The sequence below is a fragment of the Pan troglodytes genome, chromosome Y (assembly GCF_028858775.2).
Source record: "Pan troglodytes isolate AG18354 chromosome Y, NHGRI_mPanTro3-v2.0_pri, whole genome shotgun sequence".
Lineage (NCBI taxonomy): Eukaryota > Metazoa > Chordata > Mammalia > Primates > Hominidae > Pan > Pan troglodytes.
The window spans coordinates 16,068,326-16,082,743 of record NC_072422.2 but is presented as its reverse complement, the minus strand read 5'-3'; the positions used below and the strand labels follow the sequence as shown (position 1 = coordinate 16,082,743).

General features: G+C 37.6%; 2 pseudogenes; one reads left to right on the top strand and one right to left on the bottom strand.

The window, feature by feature from the left end:
- The window catches only part of LOC112208094 (RNA-binding motif protein, Y chromosome, family 1 member F/J-like), a 371,477-nt pseudogene that overhangs the window by 60,553 nt on the left and 296,506 nt on the right, over nt 1–14,418 (bottom strand).
- LOC104005531 (RNA-binding motif protein, Y chromosome, family 1 member F/J-like) overlaps nt 1–14,418 on the top strand; it is a 61,115-nt pseudogene that overhangs the window by 16,543 nt on the left and 30,154 nt on the right.

Sequence of the window (14,418 nt, the reverse complement as noted above, 5' to 3'; positions counted from 1 at the left end):
TGTAAGACCTAAAACCAAAAAAGGCCTAGAAGATAAACCTAGGCAATACCATTTAGGACATAGGCATGAGCAAACACCTCATGTCTAAAGCACCAAAAGCAATGGCAATAAAAGCAAAATTGACAAATGGAATCTAAGTAAACTAAAGAGCTTCTGACAGCAAAGGAAATTATCATTAGAGTGAACAGGCAACCTATAGAATAGGAGACAATTTTTGCACTCTATCCATCTGACAAAGGACCAATACCCACAATCTACAAAGAACTTAAGCAAATTTACAATAAAAAAACCAACCCATCATAAAGTGGGTGAAGGGTATGAACAGACACTTCTCAAAAGAAGACATTTATGCAGCTGACAAAAATATGAAAAAAAGCTCATCATCAATGGTCATTAGAGAAATGCAAATCAAAACCATAATGAGATACCATCTCAGGCCAGTTAGAATGGTGATCATTAAAAAGTCAGGAAACAACACATGCTGGAGAGGATGTGGAGAAAAAGAATGCTTTTACACTGTTGATGGGACTGTAAATTAGTTCGACCATTGTGGAGTACAGACAGGTTATTCCTCAAGGATCTAAAACTAGAAATACCATTTGACCCAGCATTCCCATTATGGGTTGTATATCCAAAGGATTGTCAATCATTCTACTATAAAGACACATTCACACTTATGTTTATTGAGGCATTGTTCACAATAGCAAAGACTTGGAACCAACCCAAATGTCCATCAATGATAGCGTGGATAAAGAAAATGTGGCACATATACACAATGGAATAGTAAGCAGCCATAAAAAAGTATGAGTTCATATCCTTTGCAGGGACATGGGTAAAGCTGGAAAGCATCATTCTCAGCAAACTAACACAAGAACAGAAAGCCAAACACTGCATGTTCTCTCTTATAAGCTGGAGTTAAAAAATGAGAACACATGGACACAGGAAAGGCAACATCACACACTGGGCCTTTAGTGGGCTGGAGGGCTAGGGGAGGGATAGCGTTAGGAGAAATACCTAATGTATATGATGGGTTGATGGGTGCAGCAAACCACCATGGCACGTGTATACCTATGTAACAAAACTGCACATCTGCACATGTACCCCTGAACTTAAAGTATATAAAAAAGGAAATACATATAGACATATAGTATATCTGCATTAAAATATATAATGCATACATTTCATCTATATGCAATACATATATGTTAGTTATAACATATACAGATACATATATTATGTATGTTTAGGAATACTTAGATTTATAAGTTAGTTATATAGCTTATATGGTTTATATATATTAAATTATAAGATATTAACTTAAAAGTATAAATTATACATTTCTATCACATGCAAATTTCATATTACTTGATTGACAGTAATAAATTTTACATGGTACATACTACATGAGTTCCATGTAACATTTAGGTATAAATAATTGTAACACTGGTTAAAAAAGTGAAATCAAATACCAGAGGGAATTTAGAAGAAAGTTCAAAACAATAAAAAATCACCTACATACTCAACATCATTATCTGCATATTACTTATGCCCTCAGCCAAGTAACTTTATGCAAAGCACAACTTATACAGTCACATGAAACGACTGCATGTATCACCTCCTCTGCCATTACATTTGTTGAAGCATCATCATTTGTTTAGTTTCTCAGCTTGAATCTGATACTCACTTGCAGCTTACAGTTTGTTCTCCAAGTAGTCAGAATTATACTCAGAATAAACAAAAGGATTTGTCTTTGATCTCACTTAAGTGTTTTCCTTTGTTCATCTTGCCACATGTTGGGAGTATGACTACTTGCTTAATTCTAGTCTCTGAATTATTTCAATGGTTATTTTGTCTGCCTGAAATTCTCTTCCTCCAAATGTCTGCCTAGATTTCTTCCCCAAGGGTTTAGTCTTTGCTCAAGTAAAGCATTTTAAAGGCATGTGACTCCAAAAACACTTTTTCCAACATCTTTGCATCACCTAATTAACTATGAACTATAGTTGATGTAAAAAATGTTTGTAAAATGTGCTTAGGTTAAATGTGCCAGTGTTATTGATAGTACCCTTAATACTTTTAGTCTTTGCACGGAAAAGCAATAAAACTAGAACAAGCCAGGAAACCACCTTTTCAAAGTTGTGGTAGGCAGAGACCACCACCTTCTTCAAAAAACAGGATACCTGCAGGAAGTCTGAGATCTGGAAGACGAAGTAGTGGAGGAACAAGAGGGTGGCTTCTCTCATATGAAGGACACTTCGGTAATGTTTTAAAATATAAAAATGGAACCACAGGACTGAAAGAAAGTAAGTTTGACGATATCAAATTTTCTCAATTTTATCTATTTCCTTTATGAACAGAAAATTAACTTACAGATAAAATTATTTCTAAGTACTAAAGGTGTATTATCAGAATGATTGAACTAATATCTAAAATTCATTTTAAAGTTGTAATAACTTTGCATTGAAATAACAAAAATTTGAAACTGAGTTGTGTTTATGAATGCTGATTGCCTGCACTCAACAAGTTTTCTGCAGAACTCATTTATATTCATTATACTTTAGAGTTTTCAACTTTGGGGCCCAGAACTTCATATCAGTTGTAACATCAAAATAGGATGGAATATTTAAAATTTTCCAACAGGAAAAAAGTAACTCAGTACTTAAGATTGATTTTGCAATATTTGTTTTTTTGTGTATACATGTGCTAACATCTATGCAAATCTATTGCTTTGTAATTTTGATAGAGAGTTTGTACATTGGTCTGCCATAAAGCATTTTCAATTTAAGAAACGTAGAACTTTAATTTCTGAAAACAGTCAGTGACTCTGGAAAGGTCTAATAACCACGGCTTCACAGATATATATATGTATCTTTCTTTGCTGAAGGATGAGTCACTGAAAATGATATTTATGAGTGATTTACACCATAGAAATGAGGGGTCGATTTTTACGTAAAAAAGAAAAACTAACCATATATTTGAAAACAAAACAAAACAAAACAAAATGATTGGATGGGCTGGGTGAGATGGCTCATGCCTGTTATCTCAGAACTTGGGAAGTATGGGATGGGGGGACCACAAGGTCAGGAGTTCCAGACAAACATGGTGAAACCCTGTCTCTCCTAAAGGTATAAAAAATTAGCCTGGCATGGTAGCTTGCACCTGTAATCCCAGCTACTTGGCTGAGGCAGGAGAATCACTGGAATCTGGGAGGTGGAAGCTGCAGTGAGGTGAGATCACACGATTGCACTGTAGCCTGGGGTAATAGGGCAAGAGTCCATCTCAATAACAAATAAATAAATAAATAAATAAATAAATAAATAAATATATCAGTTAACTTGTATTGTCTATTAACAAACCTTCAAAAATCTATCATTTATTTTTGGGTTTTAATAACCAGATGTGTAATTAACTGGAGATGTTCTTTTGAAGCTGAAATTGCAGTGTTTGCTCCATTTTAAGATGCATAGTTTCATGATTATTTTGTCTCCGTTGATCTTGAGGGTGAGGTTCAATAATATTCTGTCATGTAAGAGAATGTGTGTATTCTAACCTGTAACGCCACCTGGCAATCGGCATATGTCTATATTTTTTGTAGATATATGAAAAATATTTTTATATTATGTAATATGCAATTCTTAAAGATTATTAAAATTTAACAGTCTAATCTGAAAATCAGTGTTTTATAAGGGAATTGTAAGAATTCTATATTCTGTTAACAAATTTTAGAGGTAAGGTATTTTCCTGACGTATCACTTTTTGATATTGTAAATATTTGAGTTTCTTTGAATAGAATTTAGTTTATCTTTATCATATGCTTTGAAAATTTTTCCTCATAACAGAATGATATAAAGTCATTTATCATTTTTCTTTTAATATTTTTATGTATAGTATACTTAGACATTTTACTGATCAATATCTGCTCCCTGTTCACTCCCTACTTTTCCCACATCTCTCTCATAGAAAATATTATGATTCTTGAGTTTCTTTCTAGATTTTCTAAATGGAGTTTTCTTGCTTGAATTGTACTAATTTCATATAAAAATGTTAATTTTATTAGTTTAGACAAATGTGAATTTGTAAGATTATAATATGTAGAAAATCTTTATAAAAAACTAAAACTTAGCCATTTAAGAAACAGTGATGTTAGTTAACTAAGGAGTTTGTTTGAGGCCGGGCGCAGTGGCTCACGCCTGTAATCCCAGCACTTTGGGAGGCCGAGGAGGGCAGATCACGAGGTCAGGAGATCGAGACCATCCTGGCTAACACAGTGAAACCCTGTCTGTACTAAAAACACACACACGCACAAAAATAGCCAGGTGTGGTGGCGGGCACCTGTAGTCCCAGCCACTCAGGAGGCAGAGGCAGGAGAATGGCATGAACCTGGAGGCTGAGCTTGCAGTGAGCCAAGATCGTGCCACTGCACCCCAGCCTGGGTGAAAGAGCAAGACCCCACCTCAAAAAAAAGAAAAAGAAAAAAAAGAGTTTGTTTGAAATGCAGATGATGGTGGATACACTCTTGATCTCAACATGAGTTATTCTAGGGGACTCACTCCAGTTAAAAGTGGTCCCTCTTCAAGAAGTGGAGGGCCTCCTCCTAAAAATCTGCTCCTTCTGCTGTGGCAAGAAGCAATAGTTGGATGGGAGGCCAAGGTAAATGCTACCTGATAGAAAGACCATAGTTTTTGTAGGACTAAAAATGAGCCATTTTACCTGGATGCTTAACTTTAAGTTTATCAAACAAAATAGAAGTGACATACACATTGGCTTAATTGGTGATCGATCACTTTGAGTATAGTTTCTCTCTCACTAGGTACATTTCAGGTTTATGGTGAAGAAATACTCCAGCTTCTCATTGCAGATCAAGGAATTGATTAGAGTGAGGCCAACGTTTCTTTTAATCCTGTGTTTGCTAGAGGATTCCCCTTTATTTTTCTAAAAGCTCCTAGCAGTATTCTTTGATGGTAGGCTTCTTCATCTAATGAATTCTTCCATTTCCTAGGTCCCGTGGTAATGGTCCCCTGATGTTCCAATCTGAAAATTGCTTGTTCAGCTTCTTTGTTGGGTTGGAGTCTTGTTCTTACCAGGTCAGAGTGCGTTGGTGAGATGATGGCTCACTACAGCCTCAAATTCCTGGGCTCAAGCAATTCTCCTGTTTCAGCCTCCTGAGATGCTGCAACTACAGGCATGCACCACTACACCTAGCTAAATTTTTTTCCTATTTTTTTGTGGAGAGAGGATCTCACTACATTTTCAAAACTGACATTAAAGCCTGGGGCTTGAGCAGTCCAGCTGCCTCAGCCTTCTACACTGGCTCACAGTGTCAGCCACTGAGCTGGGCCATCCAGCTTCTGAGACCTCAATAAGCTTATGTGCAAGGCATTCTTCCTGCTTATATGAAGATTCAAAAGAACTACAAGAGCATTTAGCAGAAAAGGAGTCACTGGGCTTAAATATAATTTAAAAATAAATTCAAGGCTTGAAAGGTAGACATGAAGGAGTTCAATATTCTTAAGTGAGCATCGCAGAAGGACGGTGTTGTGAAATATAAGGGGATGTAAATCAATAATTAAGATTGTACCGGGAGGTTTAAACATTAACAGAAGATCCTTAGTGTAAAATTTGAAATTATTTGAGGAGAGTACTTAGAACTAAGCAACACGAGGTGAGCAGTAGGATTTAATAGAAGCAGTATTTTTCAGAAGGATAATTTTAAGATTGCAGACTAAACAGAAGAAAGCAAGACAATAAATAAAAGTTCTTAGCAAAGAAGTTTAAGCAGAACAAATTAAAATTCTTACTTAGTCCTCCATCCTAATATGGAGGAAACTGAAAACCGACATTTTCAATTTTACATTTCATATGTAGACTGTCAGTGAAGCTAGGTATTTATTGACTTCAGGACACAAAAGCCAACATATTTCATTGGAAAATTCGCTAGTGAACATATCATACGTGAAAGGCTGACATTTAAGGAATAGCTAGTGAAGAGGATATTAAAGAAGAACCTTCTCTATTTTGAAATAGCAACAATGTGGTAATGACCCCTTTAACGTTACTGGTTATTGAAATAAAAGTAAATGTTGGCCATCATTAGAAAATCTTCACTAATACATTTTAATTTGTCAACATTAGACAGCCACTTAGAGATAGAGCCACTTAGAGTCAACATAGAGCCAGCCACTTAGAGATAAAGGAGAACTTTTATGTAAAAATTTAGCATGTAGTCATTCAAAGGTAGCAGTATTTGTGTGTGTGAGATGAATTTAACAACATGGGAAAATTTACCTTCTTCAGCTGAGAAAGGACAATTTATGTAAACTTTAAAATCAGTGAAAAGTTTGATGGTTTTACATGTTTTCCCTCTGTCATTAGTAGTCATCAGTCATTCATGTGAAGAGGAAAATAATAACTAAGCTGTTATTAACATTACAAATGAACTTTACCTGAGAATTAGTGTTAGCCTTCAGCTTCATTAGAAGAACTGGCCTTGCAGGAGCCATGGGATTATCCAAAGCCATAAGAAATATTCTCAGTGTCATGATTGGCTAGTAATTTAGGAAACAAAGAATGGAGTCATAGAAGCAATAATTTTAAAAAGTTGTTTGAGAGAAGATAAAATAGTGTTTCAGATCTGGTGTTCTTTACATAATGTTCCATCACGTGAGTGTTAAATATCCCATATCACGTGGAAGAGAGAATTATGGAGGTCCTCCATGCAGAGTGACAATCTCTTCCTGGATAAATGACCATATGTCACCAAGAGATGATGGTTATGCAATTAAGGAGAGTTAAAGGAAAAATGAAATAAAATAGTTGATTTTTTTTGTTGTGCTGATGAAATTCACATAACAAAAGTACATATTATAAGGTAAAGAGTTAAGTGGTGTTTAATACATTCTGTGTCATGCAACAACTACCTCCATCGAGTTCCAAAACATTTTCATGATTCCAAGCTAAAACTCCAACTACCAGTTAAGCAGTTCCTTCCATTTTCTCCCTTCCCTCAGCTGCTAGCAAACACCAGTCAGTGTTCCACCTCTGAATTTATCTGTTGTGGGTACTTAATGTTAATGGGCTCAAACACTACATGACTTTTTGCATCTGTCTCTTTTCCCTTTGCATGATGTTTCGAAGGTTCATTTACATTGCAGCACTTCACTCCTTCCACAAACTGTTAACCCATTATTTTATTTGGGGTGTTTCCACCACAGTGTTTCTATGCACCAATATTTGTTTGAGTATACTTATTCGATTCTGGGTATGTATATAAGTGGAATAGCTTGGTTCTATGATAATTATGTTTGTTTTCTTGAGGAACCACCACATTTCTCCATAGAAGTTGCATCATTTTCCATTCCAACAAGTATTGTATCAGGGTTCCAGTTTATCTACATCCCCTCAAACACTTGGTATTTCCTGCTTTTACTGCCATTCCAGTGTGTGTGTGTGTGTGTGTGTGTGTGTGAAGTATGGTATCTCGTTGTGGATTTGAAATACATTTTCTGAATCACTGATTATGAGTATCTGTTCCATGTGCTTTCTGGGTATTTGCCTATTTTATTGGAGAAATAGCTATTTAGATGTTTGGCAATTTAATTGTGTTTAAGTTGTTATTTAGATATATTTTTGGATACTAGAATTTAAAAATTTAAAATTTGTTGCTTAAACTCATGCACACAGACATCATCCAAGTTCCCGAGAAGCTAGGGATTATGCTCCACCACCTAGAGGCTATGCATACTGTGATTATGGTCATTCTAGTCAGGATGAACATTCCTCTACAGGATATAAGTACTATAATGTTATCTGGATTTATTAAATTGATTTCTTAAATTGTTCTTTCTGCCATTAAGAACACTTTTTTATTATTTTTTTTTCAATTTAGTGATCGTGGTGGCTACTCTGAGGCCTGTGGTAGAGATCTTTCTCAATGAGTAAGTGGAAGTTCTTACAGAGATGCATTTCAGAGATATGGTAATGGTCCAGGATGGATTTGTAAATTATAGAATTACATTTAATAGATCAGATCATTATTTACATGAAATTCTAAGGAAAATTATAAAGAACAAATATAACGTGCTTCAAGAATGAGTATTCTTAACAGTATAAAATATAGGGAACGAGATGAAAGTGAGAACTTCAGTTCATGTTCAGAAAATGTGACTCAACATTTACCTTAGAATTAAACTTGTCAAGCTTCAAAATACTACTCTTACACTTATTTTAAATAAAACCTTCTACTATTGCAGGCTTAATTATTATCCTGTCAACAAAGGCAGAGGAAAGCAGATATTTCCAAATAGTACTTTAATTAGTTCATGCTTTAGTGATAGCAGTAAAAATGTTTAAATGTAGCCCAACATATTATTTTATCAACTCTGCTGGGACCTCTCATGGTGCACCACCTGCACAAGGACCTGGGATGTCTTATGGTGGAAGCAGCTATCACGATTATAACAATACTCGAGATAGATATGGCAGAAGTCGGGAGAGTTACTCAAGGAGTTGCAGTGATTTTTATTCGTGTGGTCATGAGCACTTTGGCAGAAAAGACTGAAGGAATACACCTTCTCTGGATAGGGTGCACCCTGCTCCTCATGTAGCATATCGTAGGTCAAGTTAAGTGGCATCTATAGGAGATAGTGGGGAAAGTCAACCTGAAAAAGGAGACTGAAGCAGATATTAAAGCAAGTATCCAAAATAATGGTTATTGCATACCAAACCTTGTTTGCAAATTGAAAATTGAAATGTTATTTCTGCATTGTTACCTGTGTATTACTGAAAGAAACATGTTGGTTTTGTGGAGAGAAGTAGATAATAACTTCCTCCGTGAAGTTTTTGAGGAATTCAAAGGAAAAGGAATGGTTTTCAAGTAATTTCGTACTTGTTAATGCTATTTGAAAACTATCTGTTTAGATGTAATATCTATATTAAAATTTTCAGAATACATTGTTACATGTAATGCAAAATGCCTGATGTTATTGCTCAGCTATACATGCTTAAAAGCAAATACAATAGGAGAGTAAATTGTGTTGTTTGTTGAACATTTTTCTTTGTTTCTTTGAACACAAATGGAAACAAAATTAGGCATATATTACATCTCCCTTGCAAGCTGCACAAGTTTTCTAATTAGGCTCTTTCTCTTTAAAAATTTACAAGCTTAAAATGTTTCAGAAGTCTTTAGAAGGACTACAAAATTATCTGCATCACCATATTTTTTAGAGGAATAGTACAGGTGAAAGGATGTAATTACATGTGGTTGATACTAAAGTTTAAGACATCTGGAACATTCTACTTGAAGCATTCTGTGACTGAAGGGGGATAACGGTAATGAAAACTTTCTTTTTTAACCTAAATCAAAAGTGTACCAGCGGAGTTTCTCAAGTGCATAGCATAATGAAATTAAATGTTCCTAGTTTAAATAGTGGAAAGTAATCAACACATGCATGACCTCACACACTTGTCATTTTGAGGTGATAAAACGTGATATGCCCCATCTTACATTTATTAGAGAAAGAATGTGTTATCCCTAGTTAAAGTCAGCATGCTGCAGAAAAGGTTTTTAACCAATTCCTCCTTTCTAACTAGAAATATGTGTTCTTGATCCAACATCTCCTCAGTATACCCTCTTCACTAAACACCACCCCAACCATTGGAGTCGCTACTTCTGTGAGATCTGCTTTTAGATTTCATATAGGAACGAGGTAGTGGGCTATTTGCCTTTCTGATAACTGGCTTATGTCATTTAACAAAATGGCATGCACACATTCACCAGATTCACACACATTGTCACAACTGGCAGGATTTCCTTCTTTGACAATGCAGCGCATTTTTCCATTGTGTTTATGTGCCCTATTTTTTTATCCACTCATCAATTGAGGGACACTCAAGTTGCTTCCGTATCTTGGCCATAGCGAAACTGTGAAGAGTGCAGCAATAATTGCATGGGTGCACGCACCGCTTCAGCATACTGATTTGTGTACCTCTGTGTGTGCCCCGGTATTCTGATTTGCTGGATCATATGGTGGGTGGTTCTACTTGTAGATTTCTGGAGACTCTTTTTTCATTTTTATTCTTGAGATGGAGTCTCGCTCTGTCGCCCCGGCTAGAGTGCAGTGGCGCGATCTTGGCGCACTGCAAGCTCCGCCTCCCAGGTTCATGCCTGTCTCCTGCCTCAGCCTCCCGAGCAGCTGGGACTACAGGCGCCCGTCACCACGCCCGGCTAATTTTTTGTATTTTTAGTAGAGACGGGGTTTCACCGTGTTAGCCAGGATGGTCTCTACCTCCTGACCTCGTGATCCACCCCCCTCGGCCTCCCAAAGTGCTGGGATTACAGGCGTGAGCCACCACGCCCAGCGATTCTATACTTAATAAAATCCATAAAACTTCTTGTAATGCCTGCACTAATTTACATTCTCATTAAAAGTGTGCAATGATTTCCTTTTCTCTGCATCCTTAGCAGAAATGAGTTTTGTTTTTTTGTTTGTTTGTTTTTTGTTTTTGTTTTTGTCTTTTGGATAATAAGCATTCTGACTGAAGTGAGATGAAATCTCATTGTGGTTTGATTTTTCTGATGGATTAGGGATGATGAGTGCTTTTTAGTGTGTCTTTTGGGAAATTGTTTGTCTTAGTTTCACAAACGAGTATTCACATCCTTAGCCCATTTGTTTTCATGCTATTGAGTTGTTGGAGTTCCTTATGTATTGTAAATATTCACCCACTAACGGACGTATGGTAATCCAATAATTTCTCCCATCCTGTAGGATGTTCCTTCCCTCTGTTTAGTTTCCTTTGGTGTGCCGAAGCACTTTAGTTTGATATAACTCCATTCTCTATTTTTGATGGTGTTTACTGTGCTCTTGCAGTCACTTTGAGACCCTCATTGCCCACACGGATGTCATGCAACTTCCTCCTTGTGATTTCTTCTGGTACTTTTATCATCGCAGGTCTGACAATGGAGTTTGGTGAGAAATAATCTACTTGTAAAATCCTTTATGTGGATATTCAGGTTTTCCCCAACCTAGTTTATAGAAGATACTTGATTTTGCATTGGGCGTTCTTGCTTTTTTGGGAAAAGGTCATGTGCTGTAAATGCAGTGACTTAGTTCTGGTCCCCTGTTGCTTTTCATTAGCTCATGTCTCTGCTTTTCTGCCAGTGCTGTTCTATTTCGGTACATAAAACTTTGTAGTATATTGTGAAGTTAGGTACTATGATGCCTCCAGCTTTGAACTTTGTACTGGATTGCTCTGAGTCTTCAGGATCTTCTGCCATTTCATAGCAAATTTAGGATTCTCAGATTGTTTTTCTATGAAGAATGGGTCACTGATATTTTTATAGGGGTTGTATAGAATCTGAGGATCAGTTAGGTAGTATTGATGTCAATGCCATGGACAATGTGTGTGTTTGTGTGCACATGCTCAGGGCCAAGAAACGCTGGGTGTCATCACCAATAGTGAGGTGGGCCTTAATATCCAGCCAGATTGCCTGCCTGGACACACACAGAAGGTCCCCTTCCATTTTGCCATCTCTTCACATTTTCGGCCCTGTGAGCCCCGTGCGGTCCTCCAGATTCCCTGTGTGGTGGCCTGTCTTTTCTAGGGGTGGGCAGGGGCTGGGTGAATGAGGATGGCAGAAGGGAGAAAGCACATCTGGGGAGGCTGGAGTCATGGAAATGGAACTTGACAGGCCTGGGAGAGCCATTCTGGGAGGATGTAGACCTAGACGGGCCTCAGGTGGGCACCTGTGTGGAGGGTGAGAGCACCCTGGTTGAGTCCAAACTGAGCCTCAGGTGGTAGCAGGCCTCAGGGCAGGGAAGGAAGCTAGCAAGGGATGGTGAGGCAGCTATCCCTTGAGCCTGGCTTCTCACCCACTGATCTTAGTTACTTATGCCTCTTGAGTGGCTTAGGGTTCCCCAATCCTGAAATGTGGGTACTACAGTTCCCTGACGGGCCTTTCTCCCCCAGCCCATGCATGGTCTGAGTTTGCTTACCACAGTCTCCTCCCTGAGCCTTGGCTTCGCTATGTGTGTCCTAGCTCCAGGACCCACAGGCCTCTCATCCCCCAGCCCTGGGCTGCTCCCCAGCCTCCTCTCTGTTCCCTCTCTGAGGGCCTAACTCCCTTGGGTAGTGCTGCATGAGATTGAGCCACGGGCCCTGGCTGATGATCTGGGGAACTGGGCAAAGTGGTCATGACAGGTCAGGTTCTGGTTCAAAGCCAATTCCTCCAACGCCAAGCAATGACCAACAAGGTCCCTTCCCATGATGCCCCACCACCACCCCACCTCAGCAACCCATCATACCCTGGGCAGTCACCATCAGCCAACCAGCTGAAGAAACTCAGTTAGGTGTGTCCTGCCTGAAACTGGGGCCTTCACCTGCATGACCCTAGAACCACTGGACACAGTGGAGCCAGTCACCCTCTATCCTGGAGCGAGAGGAGTTGGGAAGGCTCATGCCAGACCTAGCTTCCCACATACCACACCCTCTACCATGCGGGGAGGCACTCCTTATTAAGAATTCCAATGCAGTACTCCTTAATGATCACTTCATTGTGGAAGTAAATGTTGCAATGAAAGGCAAACTTCATCCTTCCACCAGTACTCAGGATGGCTGAGTTCCTCCACCTGCCTGTCCAAGAAGGAGAAAGAGGATAGTCAAGGGACAGTTTCATCTAGGTGGGCTGAGGTGGCCTGCTAGCTGGGGTGAAGCATGCATTTCCCCTTCCCAGCTCTCCCACTGAGACGTCCCCGAGCCCCAGAAGGACCTCAACCTGACCAGGACCTTGGAACCCTCCCCAAGACCCAGGCTTCCCATCCTGACCTGCAAATCCATCATGTGGCTTTGCAGGACTTCCTCATGTTTTCTGAGCTACTAGCTCTCACCAGAAATAACCATAACTTTGAAATGGCTCTTTATGTCAAATTAAATTTTTCATTTTTACTACCTCATGTGTTGGATGAGGCATGTATTTTTAAATTTATTTTCACCCTTATTGTACCTCTGTGATAAACAGTTTACTAACATTCATACCATAATTATCTTTCATTTTTACTTGTCTGTTCCTAAAGATTCACTGAAACTAAGAATTATGTTTATGCTTGTCTCTTTCAGCAACTGTATGTCAGATAACGATGCACATTACTGCAGAAATCACATATACAGGTCCAAAGGGAGACGAAGAAGAAGAAGAAGAAAGCAAGCTTTAAAGTCTATACATTCCTAACACTGTATCAGAAACTCAGTAATCACAGTGAAATCAAAGAATGATCACAGTCAATTCCATCTCATACCTAGGCTGAAATATGAAACGTCAAAAGAAAAGAAAGTTAAGAACTTTGGGCTTGTAAAAATTTTCCCATACAGATGAAATTATTGGTAACTTTGTCTCACTAGAAAACATAAACAAAAATCCACTTTTTGCATATGTGTAAACATAAATATTTTTATTTCCATCAGTTATGACATGCAAGCAAATAATAAAGTGAAAGTACAATACAATGATATATGGAACTTTCTCAATCTTAAAATATTCCATTGAGACTATTTATTTTATGAAAACCATAAAGAATCTTCATTAAACTACATTACATAGTACTTTTTAGTGTTTTACTTACAGTTTAATCAACAAATTAAAGGGAATTCTTCAACATTATTTATTACCAATACTGTTTTTCTACTTGAGTAATCCTTTTAAAATTATTTTAAGTAAAACATTAAAAACAAATTATATTGACTGATTTCAGCTTTTGATGAAAGCATACTTCTGTATTTGTAGTAATGTGAAGTATAACTTTCTTCTCACAATGGATCTTTTATAACACGAGTGTTATTGTTTTGTCTGATACAAACCCTGTATTATTTTATGGCTTTACTGTATCCATACATTACACGCCTCCAGAGAGTAGGCTTCGAACAGATGGAAAAATTATATTTGTGACAAACTTCAAGGAAAGGAAATGGTAAAATGGGAGAATAATTTCTAACTTTCTAACTGTTAGTCAATGCAGTTGTACATGTTTAGATGTAGACACATATTTGCACACTGCAAGTTTGCACATGTACATAGAAATTTATATGAGATACCCAAAATATATGGGTTGTGTGATTTTTTAATTAATCCACAATTTTATATGCGTGGAATTTGATAAGCGGTTACATTATCCATATTCAATTTGTTGTAAAGCCAACAAAATCTCTGTCAGCATTCATTTCAATTAATACAACAATGTTAACTGCTGATAGCTTCATTTTCCTTGTTCCGTGCTGGCAACCTGAAAGTAGATTCTCACTCTAATTAGCACTTAGGGTGCGATCCACAAGACACTGTCACCTTGCTGTGGATTGTGACCTCTGACGACTGCTCTTTCTTCCTATAGCATTCCTACTTTGCATATTTAATAAACTTTGTGCATGGTTAAAAGG